We start from the raw sequence: 12856 nt of genomic DNA on the forward strand, positions 1-12856 counted from the left end.
ATCTGCAAATTTGGCCACATCGCTGCTTACCCCTGCTTCTAGATAATTTATGAATAAATTAAAAAGCACCAGTCCCAGTACAGATCCCTGGGGGACCCCAGTTCTTACTTCCCTCCATTGTGAAAACTCTCCATTTATACCTACCCTCTGTTTCCTGTCTTTCAACCAGTTAGCAATCCACACATATACTTGTCCCCTGATTCCATGACCGCTAAGTTTCCTCAGGAGTCTTTGATGAGGAACTTTGTCAAAAGCTTTTTGGAAGTCCAGGTAGACTATGTCAACTGGATCACCTTGATCCACACACTCGTTGACACTCTCAAAGAAGTCCAAAAGGTTGGTGAGGCAAGATTTACCTTTGCCAGCAGGGCCTGTTCTTCTAGGTGCTTTACAATTTTATCCTTGTGGATGCTTTCCATCAAATTGCCTGGAACGGACGTTAGGCTAACCGGCTTGTAATTTCCCAGATCGCCCCTGGATCCCTTCTTGAGAACCGGTGTTACATTTGCTACTCTCCAGTCCTCTGCTACAGAGCCTGAATTCAGGGATAAGTTAAATATTTTAGCAAGGAGGTTGGCAATTTCACATTTGAGTTCTTTGAGGACTCTTGGATGGATGCCATCTGGCCCTGGTGATTTGTTAGCTTTGAGTTTTTCCAGACAGTTTAGAACATCATCCCTTGTCACTTCTGACTCAGCTCTCTAGCCTCCATCCCTAAAAAGCCTGGTTCAGGAACAGGTATATGCTCAGTATCCTCTGCCGTGAAGACAGATGCAAAAGTACTCATTCAGCTTCTCTGCAACCTCCATATCCTCCTTAATAATCCCTTTCACTCCCTCATTGTCTAATGGTCCAACCACCTCCCTGGCAGGTTTCCTGCTTCTGATGTATTGAAAGAATTTTTTGTTATTCCCCTTGATACTTTTAGCTAAATGTTCCTCAAACTCTCTTTTTGCCACCCTTATTGTCACCTTGCATTTCTTTTGCCAGAGTTTGTGTTCCTTTCTGTTCTCTTCATTTGGACAGGCCTTCCAATTTTGGAAGGAAGTCTTCTTCCCTTTTATGGCTTCCTTGACGGTACTTGTTAGCCATGCTGGCATCCTCCTGGACTTCGTGGTCCCTTTCCTCCTTTTGGGTATACAATCTAACTGGGCTTCTAGTATTGTGGTTTTGAGTAAACTCCATGCACTCTGGAGCGAAGTGACTCTCCTGATTTCCCTCCTCAGCTTTGTTTTCACCATACTCCTCATTTTGGAGAAGTTTCTTCTTCTGAAAATCAAAATGTCTGTGTTAGACATCCTTGGTGATTCTCTCCCCGCATGTATGCTGAATCTGATTGCACTGTGGTCACTGTTCCCTAAAGGGTCGATGACAATGACATCATGCACCAAGTCCTGGGTGTCACTCAGAATTAGATCCAAGGTCGCCTTCTCTCTGGTCATTTCCGTGACCAACTGTTCTAGGGCTCAGTCATTTAGCGTATCTAGAAATTTGACCTCTTTGTCCTGACTTGAATGTGAATTTACCCAGTCTATGTGTGGGTAATTGAAATCACCCATAATTACAGCCCTGCCTCTCCTTGACGCTTTCTTGATTTCCTCCTGCAACTCCCAGTCACTGTCGGCATTATGATCCGGAGGGCGATAGCACGTCCCCAGTAGCACGTTCCCTTTCCAGCCTTGTATAGTCACCCACAGGGTTTCTGTGGAGGACTCCAGTCCACCTAGTTTTTCTACCTTGTTAGATTCGATCCCTTCTTTAACATACAGTGCTACCCCTCCTCCAAGGTGCCCCTCCCTGTCCTTTCTATTGAGTTTATACCCAGGGATAACAGTGTCCCACTGGTTCTCACTGTTCCACCATGTTTCTGTTATGCCCACTATATCTATTTCTGCATTAGCAACCAAGCACTCCAGATCACCCATCTTGGCTCGGAGGCTTCAGGCATTGGCATATAAGCACCTATATGCTGAATCTCTCCCCTGATGTATGCTATTCTTTTGACTCTTTGACCCGCTGGCACAGGCTCCCGACTGCTCTTTGTGCAGTTCTGCTCTGTCCCCTTCTGTCTTATCTGAATTCTTTGCAGCCTCACACTTTAAAGGATGGCTTTTGCCAAACTGGATACTGCCCAGCTCCCATCAGCTGTTCCCCAGGTGTCATTTTAAAAGCTGCTCTGCAACCTTTTTGATTTTAAGCGCCAGCAGTCTGGTTCCATCTTGGTTCAAGTACAGCCCGTCCCTTTTGTACAGGCCTTGCTTGCCCCAAAATGTGTCCCAGTGCCTAACAAATCTATACCCCTCCTCCCGGCGCCAACGTCTCATCCACGCATTGAAACCCCTCAGCTCTGCCTGTCTCACTGTACTTGCATGTGGAACAGGTAGCATTTCTGAGAATGCTACCTTGGGGGTCCTGTACTTCAAAATGCTACCTATCAGCCTAAATTTGGCTTCCATGACCTTCCAACTACATTTCCCCACATCGTTGGTGCCGACATTCACCATGACAGCTGTCTCCTCCCCAGCACTGCCTAGGAGCCTGTCTAGATGCTGCGTAATGTCCGCAACCTTCGCACCAGGCAGGCAAGTCACCGTGCGGTCAACACGTGGGTCACAAACCCATCTCTTTATCCCTCTAATGATCGAATTACCAGCTACAAGGAGGCCCCCCACCTCCCAGAGGAGTATCTCCTGTGCGAGAGGATATGGGCTCATCATCCACGGAAGGGTTCCCTTCTAAAGGAGCATTTCCCTCTTCCTCAGACCGATGGCCTCCTTGCCCAAGACCTTCATTCTCCCTGACAGCAGAGGAGCTACCAGCCCTGGAGTGGGATGCCTCTATCACATTCCTGAAGGTCTTGTCCACATGCCTCTCTGTCTACCTGAGCTTCTCCAGATCCACCACCTTGGTCTCGAGGGAACGGATTTGTTCCCTGAGAGCCAGGAGCTCCTTGCACCGAGCACACACCCATGACTTCTGCCCATGGGGCAAATAGTCATACATGTGGCACTCTGTGCAATACACTGGGAAGTGCCCCTTCCCCTGCTGACCTTCTGTCTTCATACTGCTTTTGTTGGCTGTTTACAGTATTTAGGGAGCTTATTGTCCGTTTATTAGAGAGTTTATTAGGATAGGTCTCAGCTGTAATGGTCAGCTATTTAACTGTCCAAACAGCCTTTCCCAGAAATATGAGGGAAACGAGGGAGGGATATGTACTTACGTTCTCTTCTCCACCAGGCTCCTTGTGATCCTTGTGATCGCAGGGGCTTGTTCCAGGCTCCCCCGCACACTTCCTGCTAAACTCCTGCAAAACTCCTACATCCTGTTTGCTATCCCTGTTCAAGTTGAACCATGACTCCTTCCCCCACCCACCCTCACTGCCCTAGTATTGGTTGTGTGAATGACCTCAATATCTATTAGGCTTTAATCACTACTAGCTTAACCCGCTCAGAAGATCTGTGCACTATTATTTGATTGCTCCCCTCACTCCCTGCCACAGCCCCCTCACCTCAGAGTTCTCTCTACCCTCACCTAAGCTGTGCTCCTCCTCCTCCTCCATCCCATTGCTTTTATTCCCCTCAGCCCTCTTGGTTGCTCCTCCATCCCGTTGCTACATCCCCCTCACCCCTCTTGGTCACAGCTGCAGCATTGCCGGCGCTGATTGTCCAAGCCTCAGCCCCCTAACCCCAGAGACCTCCCCACCTAACCCCCCCAACCCTAAGACTGCTTCTGCTCATCCCCGCAGGAGTAGGAGTTGACGTGGCCTTTCCTCACTGCTGCCGCCATGGCTGCTCACCCCCCCTGAGGACACTGACAGGCTTGGGCCCATCCCTCACCTGCTTGTGTCCCTGCATCAATGGACTCTGTAGCTCTGAGCAGCAGTGACGGTTGCCCACGCCCTTCCTCGCTGCCGCTGCTGCAACCATGGCCACCCATTCCCCTCAGGCCACTGGCAGGCCCAGGCATGTCGCTTGCCCTCCCTTCTTTCTCTCTTCCTTTCTCTCTCTCCTCCACTCTCTCTTCCCCTCTGTCTTTCTTCCATTTCTTTCTCTCTCTCTCTCTTCCTTCCTGAGTAAACAGATGTTGTTCATCTTATTTCCTCATCTAATTCACACAATAGCATCCTCCTTCTCCTGAAGGGGCTCTTTCCTCCCTCACAACCCTTCTCTTTGCAGACCCCTGCCCACTATACTATTTAATATATAGATGTTTCTTTCCTCTACAATCTTCCCACCAGTAACAGCGGCATTCAAACTGACCTTAACCATCACAGGCTCTTCTTCCCTTTCTGCATATGGAATTCCCACTGTCCGGACACCATGGTGCTCCTGCTCTGTTACTTCCAATTGGTAAAGCACTGTGTGGGCAAGGCTTGCCACGCACCATTTGCCATGGACCACCTAAACCTTTTATATATATACTAGCTGGGCTGGGCTCAGAACATCTGCGCCTCTGGTGGCCCACCCACCCAATGCTACCTTTCCCTCCCCCACCGGGCCTTTTCTTCTTTCCTCCACCTGCTTCTCGCCCCCCCCCCCCCGGCACTTTTTGGCTGGTGGGCCGGCTGGCCGGCCCACTTCTTCTCCCCCCCCAACCCAGCCAACTGGGCTTTCCAGCCACCTGCTTCTCAGCCACCTGCCCTCCCTCTGGCTGGCTGCCATCCCTCCAGTCCCCTCCAGCCACCCCTGCCTTCTCTGCTTGACCACAAGAGCTGTCATCATTTCCTGCTTCTTCTCTTCCCCACTTGGCCAGCCGGGCTTTCCAGCCAGCTGCTACTCAGCCAGCCGCCCTCCCTCCAGCCAGTCACCTTCCCTCCCTCCCTTCAGCCACACCTGCCTTCTCCACCTGACCGCCAGAGCCATCGTCACTTCCCTGGCCGGCTGCCTTTAACTCCTGGGCCCACCGGCTGGCTGCCACCATTTTCTTTCTCATGCCTGTCCCCATCGCTATCCGGCAGCTCTCTGAACTCCCACAAGAGCTGCCATGCATGGGATTAGCAACGGGTACATTTAAAAGAATTAAATATATACAAGATAGAAAATAGGCAGGGCTCAGGAAATCCCCAATCTTAGTCTGTGATGAGTGAAAAATAATGCCTGATGAGCGAGGCGGTGGAGTGGGGGGGAAGTCCTGCTCTGTAATATAGCTCAAGGAACCATCTTTTGCAAGAGTGTAATATGTTAACACTCCTTGAGGCTCTACACACAAGTGCAGTGTAGAGCCTGGGAGGGTTCAGCGGGGAGTGTGGGCTTAGCCCACTCTCCCCACAGACAATCAGTCCTGCATCCCTGGGCAACGGAATCAGCCATGCACATGACTACCAGCTCCATCACAGGGAAGTCCCAGGATGCCCTGTGTGAGTGTGCAGGGCATTCTGGGGAGACCCTGACACCAGAAGGCTGCTTGTAGCCTCGTGGTGGGGGCCTACTCATGTGTTGCTGCGCGTGGCGGCACATGATAAAAAAATCAAGGTTAATGGAGCACTCACTCTGTTAACCTCATTTAAGGAGAGGGGGAATTAGGCAGGGCTAGCCACCTTGGAATCACTGGGCTCACTTACGAGCCCGGTGGTTCCGTTGATCACTAGGAAACGGGCCAGGCTCCCTTATCCCACTTTCTATTGATTGTGGGAATAGCCTCTTTGTCTGATGGCCGAAGTCTGCTACTTCCACAAGTGTTTACACAACACTGCAAAACACACAACCTATTTGGAAGTGCACATTTTCTTGCCTTGCACTAGGGCAACACTAGTCTGAATCTGACTTGTTAAATAATCAATTCCATAACAAACCCAATAATATAATTTTAGATTTCATGTCATTCTGTGTAGTAAAAATGATATATCTGTAACAAATCCTAAACTGCAATTAAGTACATCTTAAACTGTAAAACCATGAGACAGTGTAATCAATCTGCAACTTGGATTGGATACCTCTTTTTAATCTGAATGCATTTTATGTAAATGCTCTCTCCTTTACTTGCTGACTCATGCTGTCTCTGAATTCTTACGGCCTTTTGATGTAAATGAGATGAACACACTCAAGGGGAACTTAGGACAAACTAAATAGCTGTGTAATTACTTCAGTAGAAGAAGGATTTGTGTCATATTTTGGAGATGAAATATATCGTCAGTGGCTCAGTACTTTAAAAAATGAATATGTTATCTAAACCAAGTTGTTCTATTACTTAGCTTTAAAAATCTTTACTGCTTTTCTGTGGTTCAGAGCAAGTCGAGCACATATGCTTATGGTGCTTTCCTACAGTTTCTTCATTACACTTTTAAAAATTCATACAGGACATCATTTCACCCATGTTGTGTTAAGATGAGGTTGTAATCTTTACTGAAGTTGCTTACATCAGTGTGGCTTTTCCAAGCTCCTGGATTTATCCTTCAGCCTTCCCCAGGCAGTATACTTTAAAATCGTCCCCCCAAACAGTAATCTATTGGGAATCTGGGAATACTGTAGAGCTTCCATATTGTTACTCATCATTATTCTTAAAAACGACATAACTTTTAAAACACAGCAAAGAACATCTGTGTGGGAATAGCTCTTAAACAGTTTCAGTGTAAGATTATATCCATATTTCAGTATCCAAATTTTTTCTGTCTCAGAGTTCAAAATATTAATTAGAAATTATGTTTCTAATGAAATAATTTACCTTAAAATGTTTCATATTCACATTTTAATATAGCATTTATTATTAACATTGTCCTGTTTGTATCTGAGTAAGTGACCCAGATGTAAGGGGGAATTCATGGTTTCCAAGTGCATGAATGAGCCTCTGCAAACCATGGGCTACACCAGTACTCTCTCTTCATCTTCTGTTTTACCCAGAAAGGGAGAAAAAGAGGGAGAAAAACTTTTGCTTTGAAGTAGTCCACAATTCCATTTCCTGTGCAAATTTGGTGAACAGTGTTATACTTCAAACCACAGCTAGGGAACAAACCAGGCTCTGAGATAAGTTTGATCCTTGTCTCACACCCACCAGAATGGCACCCAAAAATACACTGGAGGCAAAGCTTGGGAGAAAGGGCCACAACTTTACTGATAAATTCAAATAGGATTTTGCTGCTGAAAAAATTCCCTCTAGGCAGTGTGACTAAGCTATGTCATGGATGGATAGTGTAGCCCTCCCTCAGCGACCCTGGCTCAGAATCTGGCATCAGATCCGTGCTGATACCTGTCCCTCATGGCCAACCCAAAGGGTCAGTGCCCTTTTGTTGACTTCACGCCCCCAAGCTACACAGCCTTTGAAGTTGTGAAGTTGTCAAAGCAGGTGAGAGTGTGAAATGTAGCCCCTGAGCCATGAAGCCTTTAAGGACAGATTGTACACTACCCTGATTTAAATAGCTCCAGGATGTTAACCGGTGTAAACACCCAAATTCTGCTGAATGCCCCCCCCCCACACACACACACACACTGCCCCTGCCTGTTATGACCTAGCTAATTAACCTACAAGGCTTACAGAACAGAGTAGGTGAAAAACAATCCACACAAGACCAATCAGGTGAAGTGCAAAAATTCCTACTTGGCTTCCAAAAGGACAATCAGCCAGAGCTTATTCTATAACCAGGGAGAGAGGGGAAGCTTGCCAAAGCAGGAATGACTCTGGGAGGGAGCGTGCTGAGCTAACGGCCCCCAAGCTCTGCTCCCTCCCAGAAGGACCCCCAAATCACAGGCGGCCACCATGCTGCCTGCTCCAGGGGGTGGAACAAACAACCAGCACCAAGCACAAGGCCATTGGGTGGCCTCATTGTTTGCCCTAACTGGACTGATTCAGTTGAGACCAGCCACCCAAATCATGTGCAGCTGCACATGTGCATGCAGTCTTCCCCCACCTGTCTTGCTGCCACATAATCACATGGGTGGTCAGGACATTGGAAGTGTTTCTTAACACATGATTTAAATGCTACTCTAAAGTTGAATTTATATTTGTTCATGTAGTGAGAAGCCATTGTTTCCTGTTACCTCTGAACTGGACCCATGTGCTTGAACTAGAGTGTATTTAACAGACATATATAATGACAGCTGTCAACACTTTCTCATTTGCCAGGTTGACATTTTTGCATTGTTTGTGTATGTCATCTTTTTACATGTTTACAGACTGGAGATTTTTGTTAGCTGTGAAAGTTCCTTGTTTCCCAGTTATAGAAAGCAACAGTTGCGTTGTTAGTTAGCAGAACTAACAGTACAGAGACTCAAACCAGAAAAAAAAACAACCCGCTCTTTAAACTCAAAAGCTTTCCGGATAAGAGGGAAATATAAGGATAAGGCTCTTGGAACAGCCCAATAATCCTTTTGTGTGTGTGCATCTTGCCCCACACTACTTCTTTATCCTTGCTCACATGGAACAGCACTTGCAAAGTTGTGTCAAGGAGGCAGTTGTGTCAAGGAGGCAGACCTTAGTAGTAAGGGAGGACTGCAACTATCCTAGTTTTGGTTGTGGTGGTTTTGACCCATAAAGGCACACGGTTTGGGATCCTGGTACCTTTTGGACCACATATGCACATATGAATCTGCTAGGGTCCTCAGATTGTCCAGTCAAGCTCTTCTTTTGGTCCCATCATTGACACAAATCCAGTTGACAGGGACCAGTGATAGGGCTTTCTCAGTCGTGCCTCCCACTGCAATTTTTGGGATACACTCCCAGAAGGGCTTCATCCCTTCCCCTCTTTGCTTACTTTTAAAAAAGAACTTTAAAACCTTTTTAAAAGAGGTTTTAAAAGACTGGCTGTAATTGTCTTTTTTGTTTTAATCCTGGATCCTGTTCTACTTGGTATGTCATGTTAAGGTCGTTCACACGACACAGGTTGCTTGGGTAAAAAAACCCTTTCTACCCAAGCAGCCCATGTCATCTGGGAAATGGGGAGGCCTCCCAAATAAACAGCTGCTACCCGGGCAAAATGGACCAGATCTGCTACCTGGTAGACCGGAACTCCTACCCAGGCAAAATGTGAGGTAGGACAGAAAAGGAGCCCAGCCTACCTCACTTTCTGGTCATGAGCCCCATTGGGGCTCTAAAAATGGCCACTGGAAGTGGTGGCCAGAGAATCCCAAATACAGCATGATTTGATGTGATGTCAAAGGGGGCTTGGCCACAGGCTCTGAAGAGCTTGAGCAAGCTCTTCAGCGTCATTTTAGGCAGGGCTTGCTGGCCAAAAGCATCTATTCTTCCTTTCTCTCCCTCTCTGGAGAGACGCTTTCAGGCAGCAACACTCCCTGAAATAAAAGGCAAGTGCTCGTTGGGGGGGAGCTAGTAGCCTCCGTGGGGCACTGTGCACATGCTCTCCAACCATAGCCAATGGGAGAGCGCCCGCCAGCCAATGTCCAGACTCAGAGTGAGTCACTGTGTCACCCCTGCACGAGTGCAGGGGCCAGCCACGGTGGAGGCAGCTGTTTTCTTTTAAATTGTGGTGGTTGGGGGTGGGGAGGGCGGGGCATGGCAGGCACTTTGGCCCCGCCCCCTGCGATGGCACCCAGGGCACGTGCCCTGCCTGCCCCACCCTCGTTACGCCCCTGCTCAACGCCTATTACATCAAGCACAGACTCCAATTCAGCCTTTGGATGACAAGCTGCCGCCTTCAAACCTCAGTTAGAAGCAGTGAAACTGACTACAAACTGAAGGTTCAAACTGGAGTTTGGGGAGGGAAACCTCGGGTCACTTTTGGGACGGAACTGCAGTTGCACATATTCGGGCAAACATGAAATCCAACCTCTGCCCCATTCAACTCCCATTTCATGTTACGTGCGAAGCAGCCTAAATCTCATATGATATCCTTGTTGAAAAGTTTATAAAATGTGTGTTAGATGAAGCTACCATTAGGTGGATTCACAGCTGGTTGAAAAACTGTACCCATTGCATACTCTTTAATGACTCCCCATCATCCTGGAGGGAGGTAGTGTGGACTGCAACAATACTTGGTCCTGAGCCCTGTGCTGTTCAACATTTTCATAAATGATCAAGTTTGTGTCTGGTGTAGATGGGGAATGTTGCTTTGGGTCCCATCTAAGTTTAATAAAAAAGAGAAGGTAATTGATTATCACCTCCTTGAACTAACTTCCCCTTCCTTCCTCTGTAGTTTCAGACACAATGAGGCTATTCTCACAACCGCAGGAAAGCAGGCTAATGGAACCCACTTTCCTGTAGTTGTGTGCTGCAACGGGAGCCACGCAGCTCCCGGCAACTAACCTCACTAAGTACCCCCCACCCGTTACATGAAGTTAGCAAAGCGAGTGCCCAATTAACCCCATTTTGCTGATCATGAGATCCCGTACCATGGCTCCGCACCATGGTGATACATGAGGAGAACCTCAACCAGGAGGCTACAACAAGCCTCCCAGCCTTGGGGGGTCACCCCAGAATGCCCACTTGTGGGGGGCATTTTGGGACTTCCAGGGGCCAGGCAGCCCCTATTCCTGCCTCTAGGGGTGTGCACAGAACCAGCTGGTCCAGTTCAGTTCGAGTCCAAACTGGATCTGAACCGGCTTTATCAGGGGTTCCACCTTTTGGTGGTGATGTTATAAAATGTTTTGAATTGTCAATATCTGTTTTGTCCATTATGCTTTGTTGTTAGAATTGGGATTTGCTACATCTCTGGTTCTCTGCTCATTTTCTAATTATACAGGAGGACCTAATTATTCGCAGGTCCAGCACTCACTGTTTAGTGTATCTGTGGTCATGTAATTAGTACCTGACCTTGGTATATGTGGAAAAAACTTGGGGGAAATGGCCCAGCCCAGATATCTGCGGGTGGAGTTGGCCAGAAATGACCTCTGAGGTTGCCATTTTGTTTTTGGGAGCTCATTTAAACAAAAAAACCCTGGCAAAAACAGCTATTTTTGGTTGATTATCACAATGGTGGACTACTGGAGAGCATGGTAGGGCACTTTGGAAGGTTATTGGGGTTTATTTTGGGCGGGGGGACACCTATTTTCGGCCAATTTTTGGTAATTTTGGGTTGTCTGGGAACTGAACCCTCTGATACCCATAGCCCTCATTATCCATTATTTGTTGGTTTGCTATCTGCCTACCCTCCCCACCGCAGAAATAACATCCATGAATAATGGGGTTTCTCCTGTATTTAGATCTGGGCTTCGGACTTTCTACATATAGGCATTACATAGTCTTCATGGACTTTCTGCATTGAACTTTGTGCATTCTGTAATCCCAGCTCTGATTATCAGGTGGCTATAAAGTTTAAACTTGCATATTCTGATGTTTTGGCTGTGTGTGATGGAAGTATAAGATATTGCTGCCTCATCAGATACTGAGCAAAGAGGGACCTTTTAAAACTGGCGATTTTCTTTATTGAGCAGGGGAAGAGCAACTGGCCCTGCACAGCTCCAGCACAGCATCCCTCCAGTGGCTGTTGCTGGTGTCTGTCTTATGTTTCTTTTTAGATTGTGAGCCTTTGGGGGACAGGGATCTATCTTTATATTTCTGTATGTAAACTGCTTTTGAAACTTTTGTTGAAAAGTGGTATATAAATATCCATTGTTGTTGTTGAATATTGTTTACTAAATATTCTTGCTGTAGTTTATAATTTGAGCTTGTATTGGTAACTTATAAGTATTAAACCACAGAAACTCTAGGAATGTTTCTCACTAAGCTCTATAGCTTTCATGAGAAACTGAAGAAAGCGTCCAGCTGACTTTTCTCTTTATGTTATCATTCTTTGCAATGAATTACTTTGATTGCATTGTAAGGGAGGAAAGCTTCCAGTTTCAGCTTGCCATTTCATTCCTTTGATAATTCTGTGCTTAATTTAAATTTTATTCACTTAGGGAAGACATTCTAGAAGTTCTGCCTCCAGCACTCTGTGGTTGGAGTTTGTTGGTTCTCTTAACTTATTGATTGCTATTTTCAGTTGGATGTGCATTGGGTTTGAATGAATTATTGCAACTGCGTCAATATTCCATATCCCCCTAATTATATGCAAATAATATCTCTAATTATGGGCAAATTGCATATGTGGAAGAGCATTTGTGTTACATTCAGAAAGTTCCAGATTCATTCCCTGGCATCTCCAAGCAGGGCTGGGAAAGACTCCTGTCTGAAATCTTGGACAAGCCACTAGAAGGACCAATCACCTGACTGTATAACACAGCTTGCTATATTTCTACATTCATTTAGTTCCTGTATCTGCAGCTGATTTCCCTACATGTACTCATTTCCTCCATGCTTGATTGTGTTTATTGTATATAATCGCTCCTAGTGTGCTATTTTTATTATCTTTTGTATTGTTTCCCATTCCTTCTGATCCACAACTTTTCTCTCTTGTTTCTGTACACTATTAGACTTAATAAACAGTTAAGACTGAGTAAAATTTGATCTCCAGTGTTCTCCATTTGCCTGCTTGCAGTTATGCTAGCCATAGTCTTTGTTCTAGAAGATCTGTGGGCGAATTAGTAGTCATTGGGTAGTGCTGATGTCTGGTAACAGAAGGACAACAAAGAAACTCCCAACAACGGTCTCATTCACATGTAACACAACACCAAGATCCCTTCACATCCACTGTCGCTAACTGAATGTCCAGATGTAGTGAACTACAGTTAAGGGGGGAAATGGACTGTTTCCCTCCTCAAAGTCCATTTGTCACCTTCAGTTATCTCTTAGTTTCCTTGTCCCAACCTCTGCTTTGGTGGTGCCAGCATTACATCTGAATGCTGGCAGCACTGATAGCTTTCTCCACAAATGGAATAGTGGGAGGAAGTTCCTCACTCATTCCGGCTGCTATTGGCTGTGTGGGTTGTCCTTCAGGAAAGAAGGAAGCCCACATAAGAAGGAAGCCCAGCTCTCTCACTTCTTTGTAGTTTTACTGACTGCAGAAAGTATAGTCTCCAAAACGTCCAAA

At 46.5% G+C, this 12856-nt stretch overlaps 1 protein-coding gene across 5 annotated transcripts in view; it reads left to right on the forward strand.

The window, feature by feature from the left end:
• CNTNAP4 (contactin associated protein family member 4) overlaps window positions 1-12856 on the forward strand; it is a 420639-nt gene that overhangs the window by 127302 nt on the left and 280481 nt on the right. The gene's annotated exons all lie outside the window — the stretch shown is intronic.

This window comes from Hemicordylus capensis, chromosome 2 (assembly GCF_027244095.1).
Source record: "Hemicordylus capensis ecotype Gifberg chromosome 2, rHemCap1.1.pri, whole genome shotgun sequence".
In the NCBI taxonomy this organism is placed as follows: Eukaryota; Metazoa; Chordata; class Lepidosauria; order Squamata; family Cordylidae; genus Hemicordylus; species Hemicordylus capensis.